The sequence below is a fragment of the Poeciliopsis prolifica genome, unplaced genomic scaffold, assembly GCF_027474105.1.
Source record: "Poeciliopsis prolifica strain line A6 unplaced genomic scaffold, Auburn_PproV2 SCAFFOLD114, whole genome shotgun sequence".
Classification (NCBI taxonomy): domain Eukaryota; kingdom Metazoa; phylum Chordata; class Actinopteri; order Cyprinodontiformes; family Poeciliidae; genus Poeciliopsis; species Poeciliopsis prolifica.
The window spans coordinates 86207-99409 of NW_026562489.1; the positions used below are offsets into that span (position 1 = coordinate 86207).

Below are 13203 nucleotides of genomic sequence, written 5' to 3' on the forward strand. Positions count from 1 at the left end.
ACACCGCAGTTATGCAAGTGTGTGTCAGGAGGACGAATTCAGATGGTTCAGTTACAATCATTCATCCAGCAGGACATCAGCTGGGTCCAGAACCCTGTAACCCAAACCACAATCATTCACAATGAGAAACATTGTCTCAAAACAACAATGTATTATGATTGCTATTTCAGCCAAAAACATATTAACAGACAGTTACATGTTAACATAGGACCTCTTCTTTGGTATCACCTGCACAATTCTTGATCCATTTGCATTTGTGAGTTTGTGGAAAGTTTCTGCTTGAATTTCTTTGCAGGATGTCAGAAAACCTTCCCAGAGAGGCTTGATATGACCTGCATCCCAGCCTCACATCTTCTACTGGAGGAAACTCCAAAGGTTCCCAATAGGGTCAGAGGTCAGAGGAGGATGGTGACCACACCATGAGTTTCTCCCCTTTACCTCCATAGCAGCCAGTGACACAGTGTCAGTCCTTGCAGCAGATGGTGCATCGTCCTGCATGAAGATGATTTTGCTACTGAAGGTCCGGCTCTTTCTGGACCGAGACAGAAAGTGATCAGTCAGAAAGTCCATACATTTTGCTGAGGTCATTTTCACATCTTTGGGGCTCTGAAGGGGCCGACCAGCTCGCTCTCTCCCTCCCCATGATTTGGCCCCAAAGCATGACTCCACCTTCTCCTTGCTGACGTCACAGCCGTGTTGGGACGTGTGGCCGTCCACCACTGTACTCTACTGCGTCCATCTGGACCATTCAGGGTTGCACAGCAGTCATCAGTGAACAAGTCTGTTTGAAAATGAATCTTCATATCCGGCTGGGTCCACTGCTACTGGTTCTGCTTGTGAGCAGGTTAGGGGCCCCATAGTAGCGTTAGGGGCCAATAGTAGGTTGATGCACCTCAAGCCTTAGGAGGTTCCTCCACCTTGAGGCTCCAGCAGCTTCAAATAACCAGAGTTTGCCGTTTTGTAAGGGCATTTTAACAGCTGCTCTCTTAATTCCATACATTTGTCTAACAGAAATCTTCCTCATTATGTCTTTATCTGTACAAACCATCTTTGTTCTGAATCAGCCACAAATCTCTTCACAGTCTCTTCAGTTTTTTTGTTAAATATCTAATGTTTTCATATCTTGTCATACGTCGCTACACTATCTGATGATTTTCGTCAGCAGAGATCGCTTCTCTTTCCCATATTGCTTGAACCCTGTGGCCTGCTTAATAATGTGGAACATCCTTCTTAAATAGATTTCCTTCACTTGAGCTCACCAGACAATCTAATCAACCAGCTCTCTGAAAGTAATTACAGTGATTCAAAGATCCCTGACACACAATACCATCTATAAATTAATAGCACAACAACATCTTTGACAGTTTAATCCAATTTGCATAATAATATGAAACACGGTTTACTTGGACCCCCACCAGACTAACAATCCTTAGTTTATTTATTTTAGTGGGTTTTTTTTATTTTAAAGACTATATGTATGGTGTTTAGGTATTGTTAATAATATTTTCCAATAACATGACACGTGATATTTTAAAAATACGGCGGGCCATTGGATGACTGTCCTAGGACTGGTAACACTGGGGGAAACCCAGTGATTACCTCAATAATTTATCATCCAGGCCTAGCTGTATGTAATCATATCATCATGTGTAATGGAACAGAACCAGCAATTCTAGTGGCGGCGGCCCACTTCCACCATGGGATTGGTGAGAAGAGTCAGTGGGTGAGTGTGGAGCCCAGCTGGCAGAGCAACAAGCAGGGGAGCCCCGCTCTCCCATGAAATAATGATGAAGGCCAAGCACTTCATCACAAGACTCTGCAGAGCTTCCCCATCTTAAATATAGCTGCAGTGCTGCATTAATAATTAATGCTAACTAGGCAGAGTGCTGCTGGATGCGGCTCAGGGCCGGGATTCCTCCCTCCCTCTCTGGGGCTTCAGGAAACAGGCGGCCTTCACGTTCCACCACATTTAAACACCGTTTCAGTCCAAACAGGAAATACTGACACACTGACCGGGTTTCCATACACATTCTGAAGGGTCGCTTCAGAAAAGGCAAAACTCAACAGTTTTTTACTCTTGCTTGAGTTGGTTTCTGGTTTTTCATTACAATAAAGAGTTAATGCGCTGAGGGGAGACGGAAAATGATGTGGTAATTAGGTCCTGATGTAGCAAACTTTCACATCCACTCCTGCCTTACCAGAGCAACCAAACTCTCTCTCTGCTCCGTGCTGGTTTCAACCTGTACTTCCTCTTTATTGCCATGTGCAGCTTCTGATGACATCACGCTCTGGTCAGTCTGGACGTTTCACTCTGAGCCAGCAAATGGAAAAATGCCAAAGTTGAATTTTTGGAGTTTTTTTTTTTTTGCAACATTCTAAAAGTTGCAAAAAGAAGGAAACATAACAGCAGTGAAATAACAATGTGCTATATTCATCAGAATCAGTGAAATGACAAAAATCATTGAAATTAAACAATTTGTTGCTAAAAACAGAGAGAGAGAGAGAGAGAGAGAGAGAGAGCAGCTACATCACTTCCTGTCCAACAGTGTGAACTTTAATATCACTTTCTTACCGTTAGGAGTAATTATTGATGACACTTCCTGTTTCTGTTCAGGATATTACTTCCATAATTATCCAGATAAAAATATCTACTTTATTCATGTTAAATAATGCAACTCATCAAATAATAAATAACATAATATTTAGGGGCATTTCTAAGCTTTTTTTTCATCTGTTAAATTCTGATCACTTTAATTTTAAGTTGTATAATCCTGATGGATCTACAGCAATCTAGACTGGATCTTCTTTTAAACAGTTTAAAAAGTAGAAATATTTCCACAGGTCCAGAGTAGAGGTCAAGAGGTCAAGAAAATAATGCATTTTATTTTTGTGTGTGGTTCTTAATCAATGGCCTGGATTCAAAGATAAAGAACGTAAATCCTGGAAGAAAGTCTGGAAGTCAACCATTGTTCCAGTTTCTTTACTTCAGATTGTAAACCACACACTGTCAGAACCTTTTGGCATTTTATCAGATCAGCAGGTCTGATTCAAACTTCAATCACTAACTGAGCTCTGCATTTTCCATTCCTTTTACAGAGAAAAAACATTGATCATGCAAATAATCAAAGTCACAGGAGGTCAAAGGTCAGTAGAGCCTGGAAAGGAATCAGGCCAGATTGATCATTAGTTGCTTTCAACAGGAAGAGGAAATAATATCTAAATGTTCAAACATCATTTTAAGCTTCCTCCTTCATGAAACATTAATGACATGGCTACAGATTTTAGCGGTTAGAAGATTCATTTTTGACTTTAGTGCCATTTCTCCGCCTATTATAGTTGATTTGGACTTATTTACCCAGAATCCTCTGCACAGAAGTTCATTTCCTGCTTTTGGAGCGGTCTCCAGTCCACATGGCTTTCATTTATGCATTCAAATCAAACCAGAGTTCACTTCAACTGAACCCAGGCCGACATTTATAGGCAGACCAGAGTTCAGTTTTTTGGTCCGCATCAGAGTTCAATTAGCATTCATAACGCCCCAACAACTGAACCGGACTAATGGACTGGAGTTGATCAAAGCTTGACCAAGACTGGTGAGAACGATGCAGCCTGAACATCACCAGAACTGTCATATGGCTCAGGAAACTTATGACTATTAGAAAAAGCAAAATGACTGGAAGCGAGTGAGTTAAGCTGTCAGTGAGCTGGTGAAGTGTTGATTCTCGGTTTCAGACCATCTGGAGCATCTAACAGAGCAGCTGCAGATCACAGGGAAACATGAAGACACCTGAGCGTCCAGCGGGACATTAGGAGGACAGAGACATCGAGTCAGCACATGTCACTTCCTGTGATCCTCAGCACCAGCTTGTCTGCAGGTAAACATGACTCAGCGTTTCCTTTCTGAGGATCAGCTGCCTTCAGCCTCTCAATAGCCACGTTCCCATCAATAATTTGAAGCATAGACAAAAATCTAAACAACTTCCTCAATTTAAAAAGAAAAGTATTTTGCTCACATGATGTGGTTTTTGGCTTTTCCAAAAAAAAGTTAATCCAAATATAGTTGCTTGATAAGTTCTGATGAAGCAAACTGTCCCATCCTCTGGTATGTCTATGCCTTACCAGAGGCACCAAACTCTGAAAAAGTCCAAACCTCCAAGATGGGAGAATTGGATCCGAGCACAAGAAACTCCAGGCTGGGGTGGGAGGAACGCTGACTCAGAAACTTCTACTTCCTGTTTGTTCCAGCCATGCACAGCTGAACGTGATGTCATCAACATCTGATGACATCACGTTCTACGTTGTTTGACTGATTCACTCCAAACCAGCAGATGGAAACACGACTAGCTCACGTCTTCCCTTTTTTTTCCTTTTATGTGACATATCAAAAGTTTCCTTAAAATTTTCATGACAACTGGATGGAAACAAAACTATTGCATCTTCATCACTGATGATGACCAACTCAGCATAGAGCCGCAGCATGTAGAGCAGCGGTTACATTACAGCTCAGTCCGATAGCAACCATGCAGCTCAGATGTTATTATTGCTCCATCTGACCCCCATCTTCATCACTCCTCTTCATTTCCTCCCATCAGTCTCTGCTTGATGTGGAAATAGAAAGTAAGTTCTTCACATTCAGAACCAGCGATCGGTTCTCATGACCGTCTCACTGTATTCTGATGTTAATGGCACTAACTCAGCTCTGATTGGTCGAATTAGTGAGCGGTCACCCATCTATAGGCGCCCAGGTGACAGAAGTCTGATCCAGGTTGGATTGTTATTCACTAATGGAAACAAAAGCAATAAAAAACAGACTGAATCTTTCTGCTTTGGGTTCATAAACAGAACCCAGATACTGAGAACTCCATCCAGCTTCTAGGAAAAAGATCTATGTTTCACCCCAACAGGAAAGTTTGACTAAAAAGTTGCTTCTGATTAACATTTCTCCTGGAACAACTCAGGCTGGCGAGCGTGACACAAATGAAGAGTTTTTCACCCAAAAGCAATCCGATCTGTTCCACTTCCAGATGTGGAGCTACACAGTTTTCAAAATGTCTGCAGACTGAAAGGTCATGCCGCATTTTATCTTTTACATCATCGACATGAGATGTGACATAATTCTGACGGTAAATTTTATCATCTTTCTTTGTCTGGTTCAGAGCTGGTGACCATGCTGTCTTTTCTGAACAACTTTAAAATCCATCAACAGATGGCAGCGGCCATCTTTACTGCCATAAACAGAGCGCTGCTGGGCGACGGCTACGTTGTTCTTCTGCACATTGTTTTGGGATCAGAAACTCTTAAAATGGAAGTCTAACTGCAGTTGGGTTTAAATAGAAAGAATGAACACGCAAAAAAAAGAGACAATTTTTAAATATTCAGCTGACTGCAGTGCAGACTGTTCTCAGTTCAGTATCAATATTCAGATTTTTCTCAACTTGTGAAGTGAAACACTGAAATAAACCAGCAGAATCTGAAGTCATAATAAACTGATTTGGTTTATATTCAGAATCTTGTTCCATGTCTGAATGGAAAATCACAGGTTGAAACTGGTTAAACATTTGTCTCATTATGCAGCAACCACTCTAAATCATTCTGGTTAATTATTGACCCACAGCTGGAGTCAAACCACAGACTGCGAAGCTCCGTCTGGTTCGGTTCTGGTGCCACCCAGCTGGACCAAAACTGGACCCAGAAACAAACTTTATTTCTGATTATGCATTATTTGCTTCAATCTGCAGGAAAGAGTCGAGTAAACTATAAAATTCATAATAGCGGTGTTTTATAATGTCAGACCTCGAACTGTTTGTTTTAAAGGTATTTTTCAGATTGAAATGATTTTTGCAGCAGCAGTTTAATGTGAGATGTTCAGCATGGAGGAGATGACTTCATCGCTCTTCACAGATGGAGGCGGACGTCGATGAAGAGGAGATGTTTTTCATTTTGCCAGCGCAGATAAAGAAATTAAAAGAAGATTTCTTCCAACTCTCCGCTGCATCAGTTGAGGCTCCCATGCTCTAGTAATGATGGAGCTGCAGCGGGTTCACTGCCGGCCCGAACTGACGACCAGAACCGCTCCTCACCGCTGCAGCCAACAATAAAGTTGGATATTGATCCAAACTGATCAATGGAGGAGAATCACTGCAACCTGAAACCAACTAACCCTGTAAAATCTGCTATTTTCAGACGAAACTGAAGATTTCAGGTGTATTATCTGTTGATTAAACATCTGGTCAGGATGGTGTCGGTACGGCTTGTTAATGATGGAAACTATGGTCCAGTTTGAAGCTGATCTCCTCTGCTGCTGGAACCAGTTTCATTCAGCTCTGGTTTAGCATGTAGGCTAAACCAGAGCTGGTTAATCAAATTTAAAAAAGGAGCATTCTACAGATTTATCATTTCCCCGCTTAACCTTTTTTATACCATTATAAATATATTGAAAGATGCAAATGAAAAATTATTCAACTCCTTTTTTAAATACAATTTTTAGAGCAACTTTCCATTACAAGTGTCATTATTTATGGAATGACACTTCATGACAACAGTCAGAGACATTCATAAAGACATGACATGATGTTATGTCATGTTTATGACAGCATTGTGTCAGTATTATGCACACCCTGTCAAATAAAGTGTTACCTAAACATTTTAGGTAACACTTGATTATTTGCAGAAAAAATTCATTTGCAGTTAAAAAAAATGCTTTTAACATTAACATGTGGAGCAGAAAGCGCTTTCTGCTGGACTATGCATCAATGCAGTGGAGGAGCGATCCAATTATTGTACTGAATAATCGATTAATAACTGGATAAAACAAGGTGATTAATAGTAGGCTGGTCACAATAAGCAATAAATCAGTATATTGCATGATTTAGTCATTCTTTAATTTCTTTAATTTGTTGTTTTGTGTATTTATTTGGGTTATTTTAAAATGTCTTCCAGATGCAGTGTTAAACGTTTATTAGAATGTAAATGATCGTCCATAAGATATTCTTGCATTACTATGTTATTACTGTTATATTACTGATTTATTAATGTTTCAAAACAAAGATTATCTTTAATCATGATGACTTCAGGGATAAAATTTATCATTACAGTCATAATTATTAATAGAAGATTTTTTACAGAATATGAAACCAGGTGAAAAACGCAATAAATATATATTTGGATAATTACTACTCTGAGTGTGTTAATAGAGTCTGTACACTCCAGTTGAGGAATAATCGATTATTCAATTAGGTGATTATTTGAATCATATCTTGTCTTATTTGCCTGATTCAGGTTGAAATTGTTGCTTTCCAACCTGCAGATATTAACATTCAGGGAGAAAACATGGAGACATTCCTCAGCAAACAACCAGGAAACTATGGAAATGAACTCCAGTTCCTTCTTCACATTTCAAATAAACATTCAAATCCGATTCAAATGCGCATCATTTTCTTTCCTCTCTGCAGCCTGCGAGTCTGCGGGGGGTTAAGCTGCAGCAATGCCCTCGTTGGAGGTCACAAGCTGAGGAGGAATCACGCAGCCGAGATGTGGGATCCCCCTCCTTCCTAACGCAATAAGGCGGGACACACCCAGCCGGGGAGGAGGGGAGGAAGTGGGAGGAAAGAGGAGAGAGCCTCATCCACCCATCCAGGCGGATGACGTAAGGACGGCTCTTTATGCGCTAAAGCCCCGTTAATTAAAAGAAACGCTCTCGGTGAGGACTGTTCCACCTCCACTGCAGGAGCTGATGTTGGGGGGAAAGCCACTCCGACCAGCCCGACGAGCTGAGGCAGCGTGATCCCACAGATCCACCCGGGCAGTCCCCAGAGCAACCAGTGGCACCGGGAGAAACCAGAGACTCCCGCAAACTGGTTCCAGACCCCAGACAAAAAGCACCCACAGCGCCATCCACACACTGCGCCACTTTTAAACACATCCCCGCAAAACCGCGCCGTTCTGCTCCGTTAACACCCCGACTGGTACTGGGAACCAGCTGCCCCAGTTCGGCCGGTCTGTGGGACACAGAAACATGGGTGAAATGGAAAAGCAACTTTAGCCGCTGATCCAGCCAGTCTCACGGAAAGTGGCCACTTAATGGAAGTTTGATGATTCAAACCTGATAATAAAAGCAACTCGACGGCTTATAGCGGATCCGCCTCGCGGTGCGGGAGAACCGGGGGATCACGGGCTTTAACGGCCGAGTCAGTCCGAGTCCGAGCCCCGCAGGCGGGCAGCAGGTCTCCGTGGAGCTCTGGCTGCGGACAGAGGAGGCGCGAACCGCCGCTGCTGAACCCGAGCGAACCGTCCGGAACGCGGAGCCGCGGGGTGGAGACGAGCCGCGGTGTTTCCACAGCTGGATCCGGGATTAAAACCCGGGGATCCAGATCGACGTGAAAGTGGATCTTAGTGGGTTCGCCACGGCTTCACACCTGTGGATAACCGAGGCGGACAATACGGGGGAAAGCAGCCGGAGTGTCCGATAATTAGCAATTACAAAAACAACAATTTCAGAGAACAAACAACATTCAACATGTCGGATCCGCGTCGTCCAGCCACAAGTGGACATAAAGTTTAACTGCGCAGGAATTAGACGGTACCTTCAACAGGCGAGTTCTGGTCCAAATCACGTCCTGCTACTGAGTCCGAACCGCGGGGCAGCGTCCTTACTGGGGCTGGTCCATCTCCCAACAGGCTCCGCGGTGGAACGACCTGCGAGCAGCCGAGAGGAAGAGGCGGAGGAAGAGGAGGGAAAGGAGGAGGAGGAGGAGGAAGGGGGACCTCCAACTCCAACGTTGAAACCAGTTTCTTCAGCGGCGGAGACCAGATTCTGGTCCTGGGGGCGAAAACGAACCGAATCCAGAAAAGAATCGATAAGGAGGGGCCGAAAAAAGTCACCTCCCCGCTCCTGTCGCTGCAGATCCGGTAAATGGAGCCCGTTCGCGGCGGTGCTGTTGGGTTTCGGACTCGGTAGGTTCCGACAACGTCTACATCCAGAAAGAGACCCGGGAAAAGTGCCGGAGAGACGTCTGCCTCACGAGCCGCGAGAGGCGGGGCCAGGCCGGGATCACCCTGCCCGCTTTTTAAGGTGGCTCCGGGAGTTTATTACATCAAGAAACAGAAACCAGGAGGCCGGACCGAACCGAACCGAACCTAAGCACATCTGGACCGGGACAGGAAGTCCAGGCTGGGGGAAAGCGAAACTAGTCCACATCCAGGGAGTTTAACCAGTTCCGGGAGGGGAGTCAAACCCCAGATGACCTGCTCACCTTAACGGCGCGTCATGTTGCGCTAACCTTTAATTTAAGGTGCAGAGGGTTGCAGCCTCCGGCCCTTTTCTGTTTGTTTTGAAGGTGGGGAAGGTTGGCTGGGTTCGTGTAAATGGTTGACAGTTTGGCCGTGATGCATGTTGGGATCAAGATTTGTCTCTTTCCTTTTCTTATTTTGTTGATTGCATCAATAAACTTAGCATTCTAGTATAGTATCAGATCTATACTAGAATGGTAAGAGCCATATTTTAGATTAAAATCCCTACATTTATTTTATTTTTGTATTGTAGTTTCTCAAGTCTGCCTCAAAAATGATTTAGTGTTGATTTGCTCTCAAATTATATTTTTTCACTTTGTTTTTGGAAACAATCCACAGAAATTAGTTGTTTTTAAAGTTTTCGGGGTGTTTGCAGATTACTGATCTTCTCAACAACCTTGACCTGCCAATTCAGATTGTGGCAGATATAATTTTTTTGTTTGAAATGTCAGTAAATATAGCAAGACATGACCGGGTGGGTCGGTCTCTGAGGTTTTAGATGTTTGCTGAAGTAGATAAGCGTGGGGATAAGATCAGCTTCACATGTAAGTATCAGCTGATAAATTAGCACAGATACATTTGTTCACCCTTAGTTAATCTGTCATTAAAGTATTTTGTAGATGCCTTTAAACTTAAATTTGTCCCTGGTTTAAATAAAATAAAATTTAAAGGAAAAAACTGGACGTTTCATAACGTTTCAAACCCAAATAATGGAAAAGATCCATATCTGTGATACAGGTCGTGTTTACTTGTTATCAGATCGTTACCAAAATATGTGGTATGGCACAACTCTGTCGAAATCACCTGATCGCTGCTTGGTTGCTATTTTTACCCTTCCTTTTATATTTTTCCTTTTCAACAACCAACACAGTTGGTTGTTTGTTAAACAATAATTTTACTAATGAAAACACAACAATATCATTAAAAAGCCACATTTGTTCAACATGGAGTTTTGGAAAATGATGTCATCAGAGATGGAGGCGGCTCTTGATGAAATTATTATCATTATTTTTTTAACACTCTGCAGGGATAGAAAATGGATAAATAAATTAAAAGAATATTTCTTCCAACTGGCCGTTCCGTCAGCTTTGGCTCCCACGCAATGCTAATGATGGAGAGGCAGAGAGCTTAAGCGCTGGTTCACTGCTGGACGATAAAGGGAGAGATGATGAATGTGATGCTCTGGTGTTTTCTCTGCTGGTTCAGCAGCTCCAACAGCAGGAAAGCATTGCTACGAATTTAGCTTTTTTTGTTTTTTAAATGGAAAACCTTATTGTTTGGAAGTTTTGTCACAGAAGGAAGATTTTAATCTTTTCTGGTGAAGGAGGAGCAATCTCTCCTGACAGCAGCTCCACCAGCAGAGCCACTGCTGGTGGAGGAGTTTTCAAGTTTAAATGAAATACTTTAAAGTGCTAGTATTATGTAATAATGTTATAAAGTTGTTTCCGCATTAAAAACATACGTGAAGTGTTGCCTTGAGTCTTTCATGCATGTTTGAGAAATCCTTTAATCTCCATGGCAACCATTCAGCTGTGACTTAGCTCCGCCTTCGAGATGCAGCTCCTCCCCACTCAGCTCCTTCAGACTAGCCAGCAGCAATCAGCAAACACCTGGTGGAACTGCTGATCTCATTATAGGAGCTGTTTCTAAGGGCAACGCTGGTAAGAATGTTGTTAAAGAGCTAATAGAGGAGCCATGTTCAGTTTTTAAAGAGACAGTGACCCAATTTCATAATTATATTATGAAATATAATTTCGTTCAAGCAGTATTTCATATATAAATCACTTTTATATCAACTAAGTTTAACATAGTTTATTATGCTGTATCCTGAAAAACACTTAACACTGCCCCTTTAAAAAAATTTAAACTGTAAAAGTGTGACCCAAGGTATAATTTCTGGATTGAAGAGATTAAAGTACCAGTGCCCCATGTTTTTGTAATTTTTTCCTATTAAGACTCACATTTCCCCAAACACAGACATTCCTCTCCTCTCTATCGGATATGGCCCCGCCCCGGAGACGGGACTGCTAACCATCCAGGTAACAAACTCATCCAGAGGATTTACATCCTAAACCTCAGATGCAAAAGTTAAAACTTCACTTGCTTCATTTCAGTCCAGACAGGACAACCTTACCTGCTTCCTCTGCTGTGGCCACCACCAGCTGCCAGGACAAGGTTTAAAATGCAGCTCTGAGAATAAAATCAAAAATAAACTAATTAAAATGTATCTCATATATTAGCAGTGTCCAAAGGTTTTGCCATTAGACTCAAAAATGTAAAGGTGAGAACGTTTGAGAGCCACTTTTTTTCTATTAAAATTGAAAAGCATTATTACTTATACATCTATTTATTTATTTTGAACATACAAAAAGTAAAAACATTTAAAAAAAACAATCTGCTTGCAGATCTTGCTGTCTGCTTGCAATTTTTCTCATATTCATTGATATACTAAATAAACAATATTTTAATTAAGCTAATTTTTATTTTTTTAAATTATTGGTAATTTGAAATAAATAGGGTTCCGCAAAGTTGCTGTATTAGATGAGAGCAAATAATTTCTAAAATTTTTATTTTTGGTTTATTTGTTCTCGTTTTTTACTGTCTTTTTCTTTGTGGTTTGGTAACAAAGAAAAGACCATCTTTTGGACATCCCTGTCATAAAATGTAGTTATTAAAATTTTGCTAAAATAATCTCTGATGACTTCTAATTTACTCATGTCTGTTTTTTTTGCAATACAGTAGAGAGGTTACCTCTGTATATGAAGCATTTCTTTTAAAACCCTTAACAAAGCTAAATAAGCTGGATAACATTATAATTCATATGCAGCTAAAAATACCTTTAATGAAGTTCTGTTCAGTAAAAATCTGTTCCTGGGTATAAAAACTGCTGTGATTTTCTGAACATTTTAATATGTAAATAATATCAACAGACATTGTTATTATTAACAGACTTGTTAACCTGTTTCTCAGGGCTTTTTGTTAATGTCATTATTCTCAACTCCAAGAACAATTTCTGTCATAAATCACACAGCAGAAGTATAGATTATTCTCCTCAGTGTTCTGTTGGCTTCATCATGAAGATACATGGAGGTTTCAGATGCTCTGTAGGATAAAGCATTTCATTACTTTATTTGAAAGTAATTGTAGGTTATTCATCAATAGAACTATTTACAAATGTATAGATTTGAGTTGCAATTTTACTAGAGCAAATATATAAAGAGCAAATTTTACTAAAACAATTTCTATCTATTTTTCTGAGCACAGTTGATGGCATCAGCAGAAAAGTTTGTTGTTTGTCATGTTTATGAAAACACATAATTAATAAAAGGTAAGATTCTGCATTTTGATAACTATACTATATTAGTAATTTTGTCATTTTATTAATCATTAGAATTCCATAAAATGAACTTAAAATGCATGTTTTCATCTACAGATTGTTCCGTAGATGTTCACTGATACACACTGGTGTTCTTATTTTTCATCAGCGCTTTAAAATTTAGCTAATTATTTTATTTTGACATTTTTCATGAAAGATGACATCAAAGACAAACATAGTTTAGTTTTTAATCCAGCCTGACATTCAGTATTTCAGGATTTCCTGTTTTCAGCTCCTCAGTTTGGACTTGTAGGAGCTTTTATCAGCAACACGTTGCGTGGAGATGAAATAGATTATTCTGCTGATCAAAGAGAAAGTGATAGATGTTTTAACTTCAGGCTCACAGTTTGATGAGGGGGCTGCTGTTGCTGCAGATCCTCTGCTGTGTCAGTGACTGCAGTGCAGCTCTCAGACTCCCCGCCTGCAGCATCAGCACTCCAACAGGCTGTTGTCACAACAGGCCGGTGTGTGTAATGTCAATACAAGGAGAGGAGAGTCGACCAGGTAAACATCAACATGTGCAGCTGGAACATCAACAG

At 41.0% G+C, this 13203-nt stretch overlaps 1 protein-coding gene across 1 annotated transcript in view; it reads right to left on the reverse strand.

The window, feature by feature from the left end:
* LOC129354620 (plasma membrane calcium-transporting ATPase 2-like) overlaps positions 1–9012 on the reverse strand; it is a 61890-nt gene extending 52878 nt beyond the window's left edge. The window contains 1 exon segment of the mRNA XM_055024064.1: positions 8583–9012. The gene's annotated coding sequence lies outside the window, so the exon portion shown is untranslated.
* Between the last annotated feature and the right edge of the window lie 4191 nt (positions 9013–13203).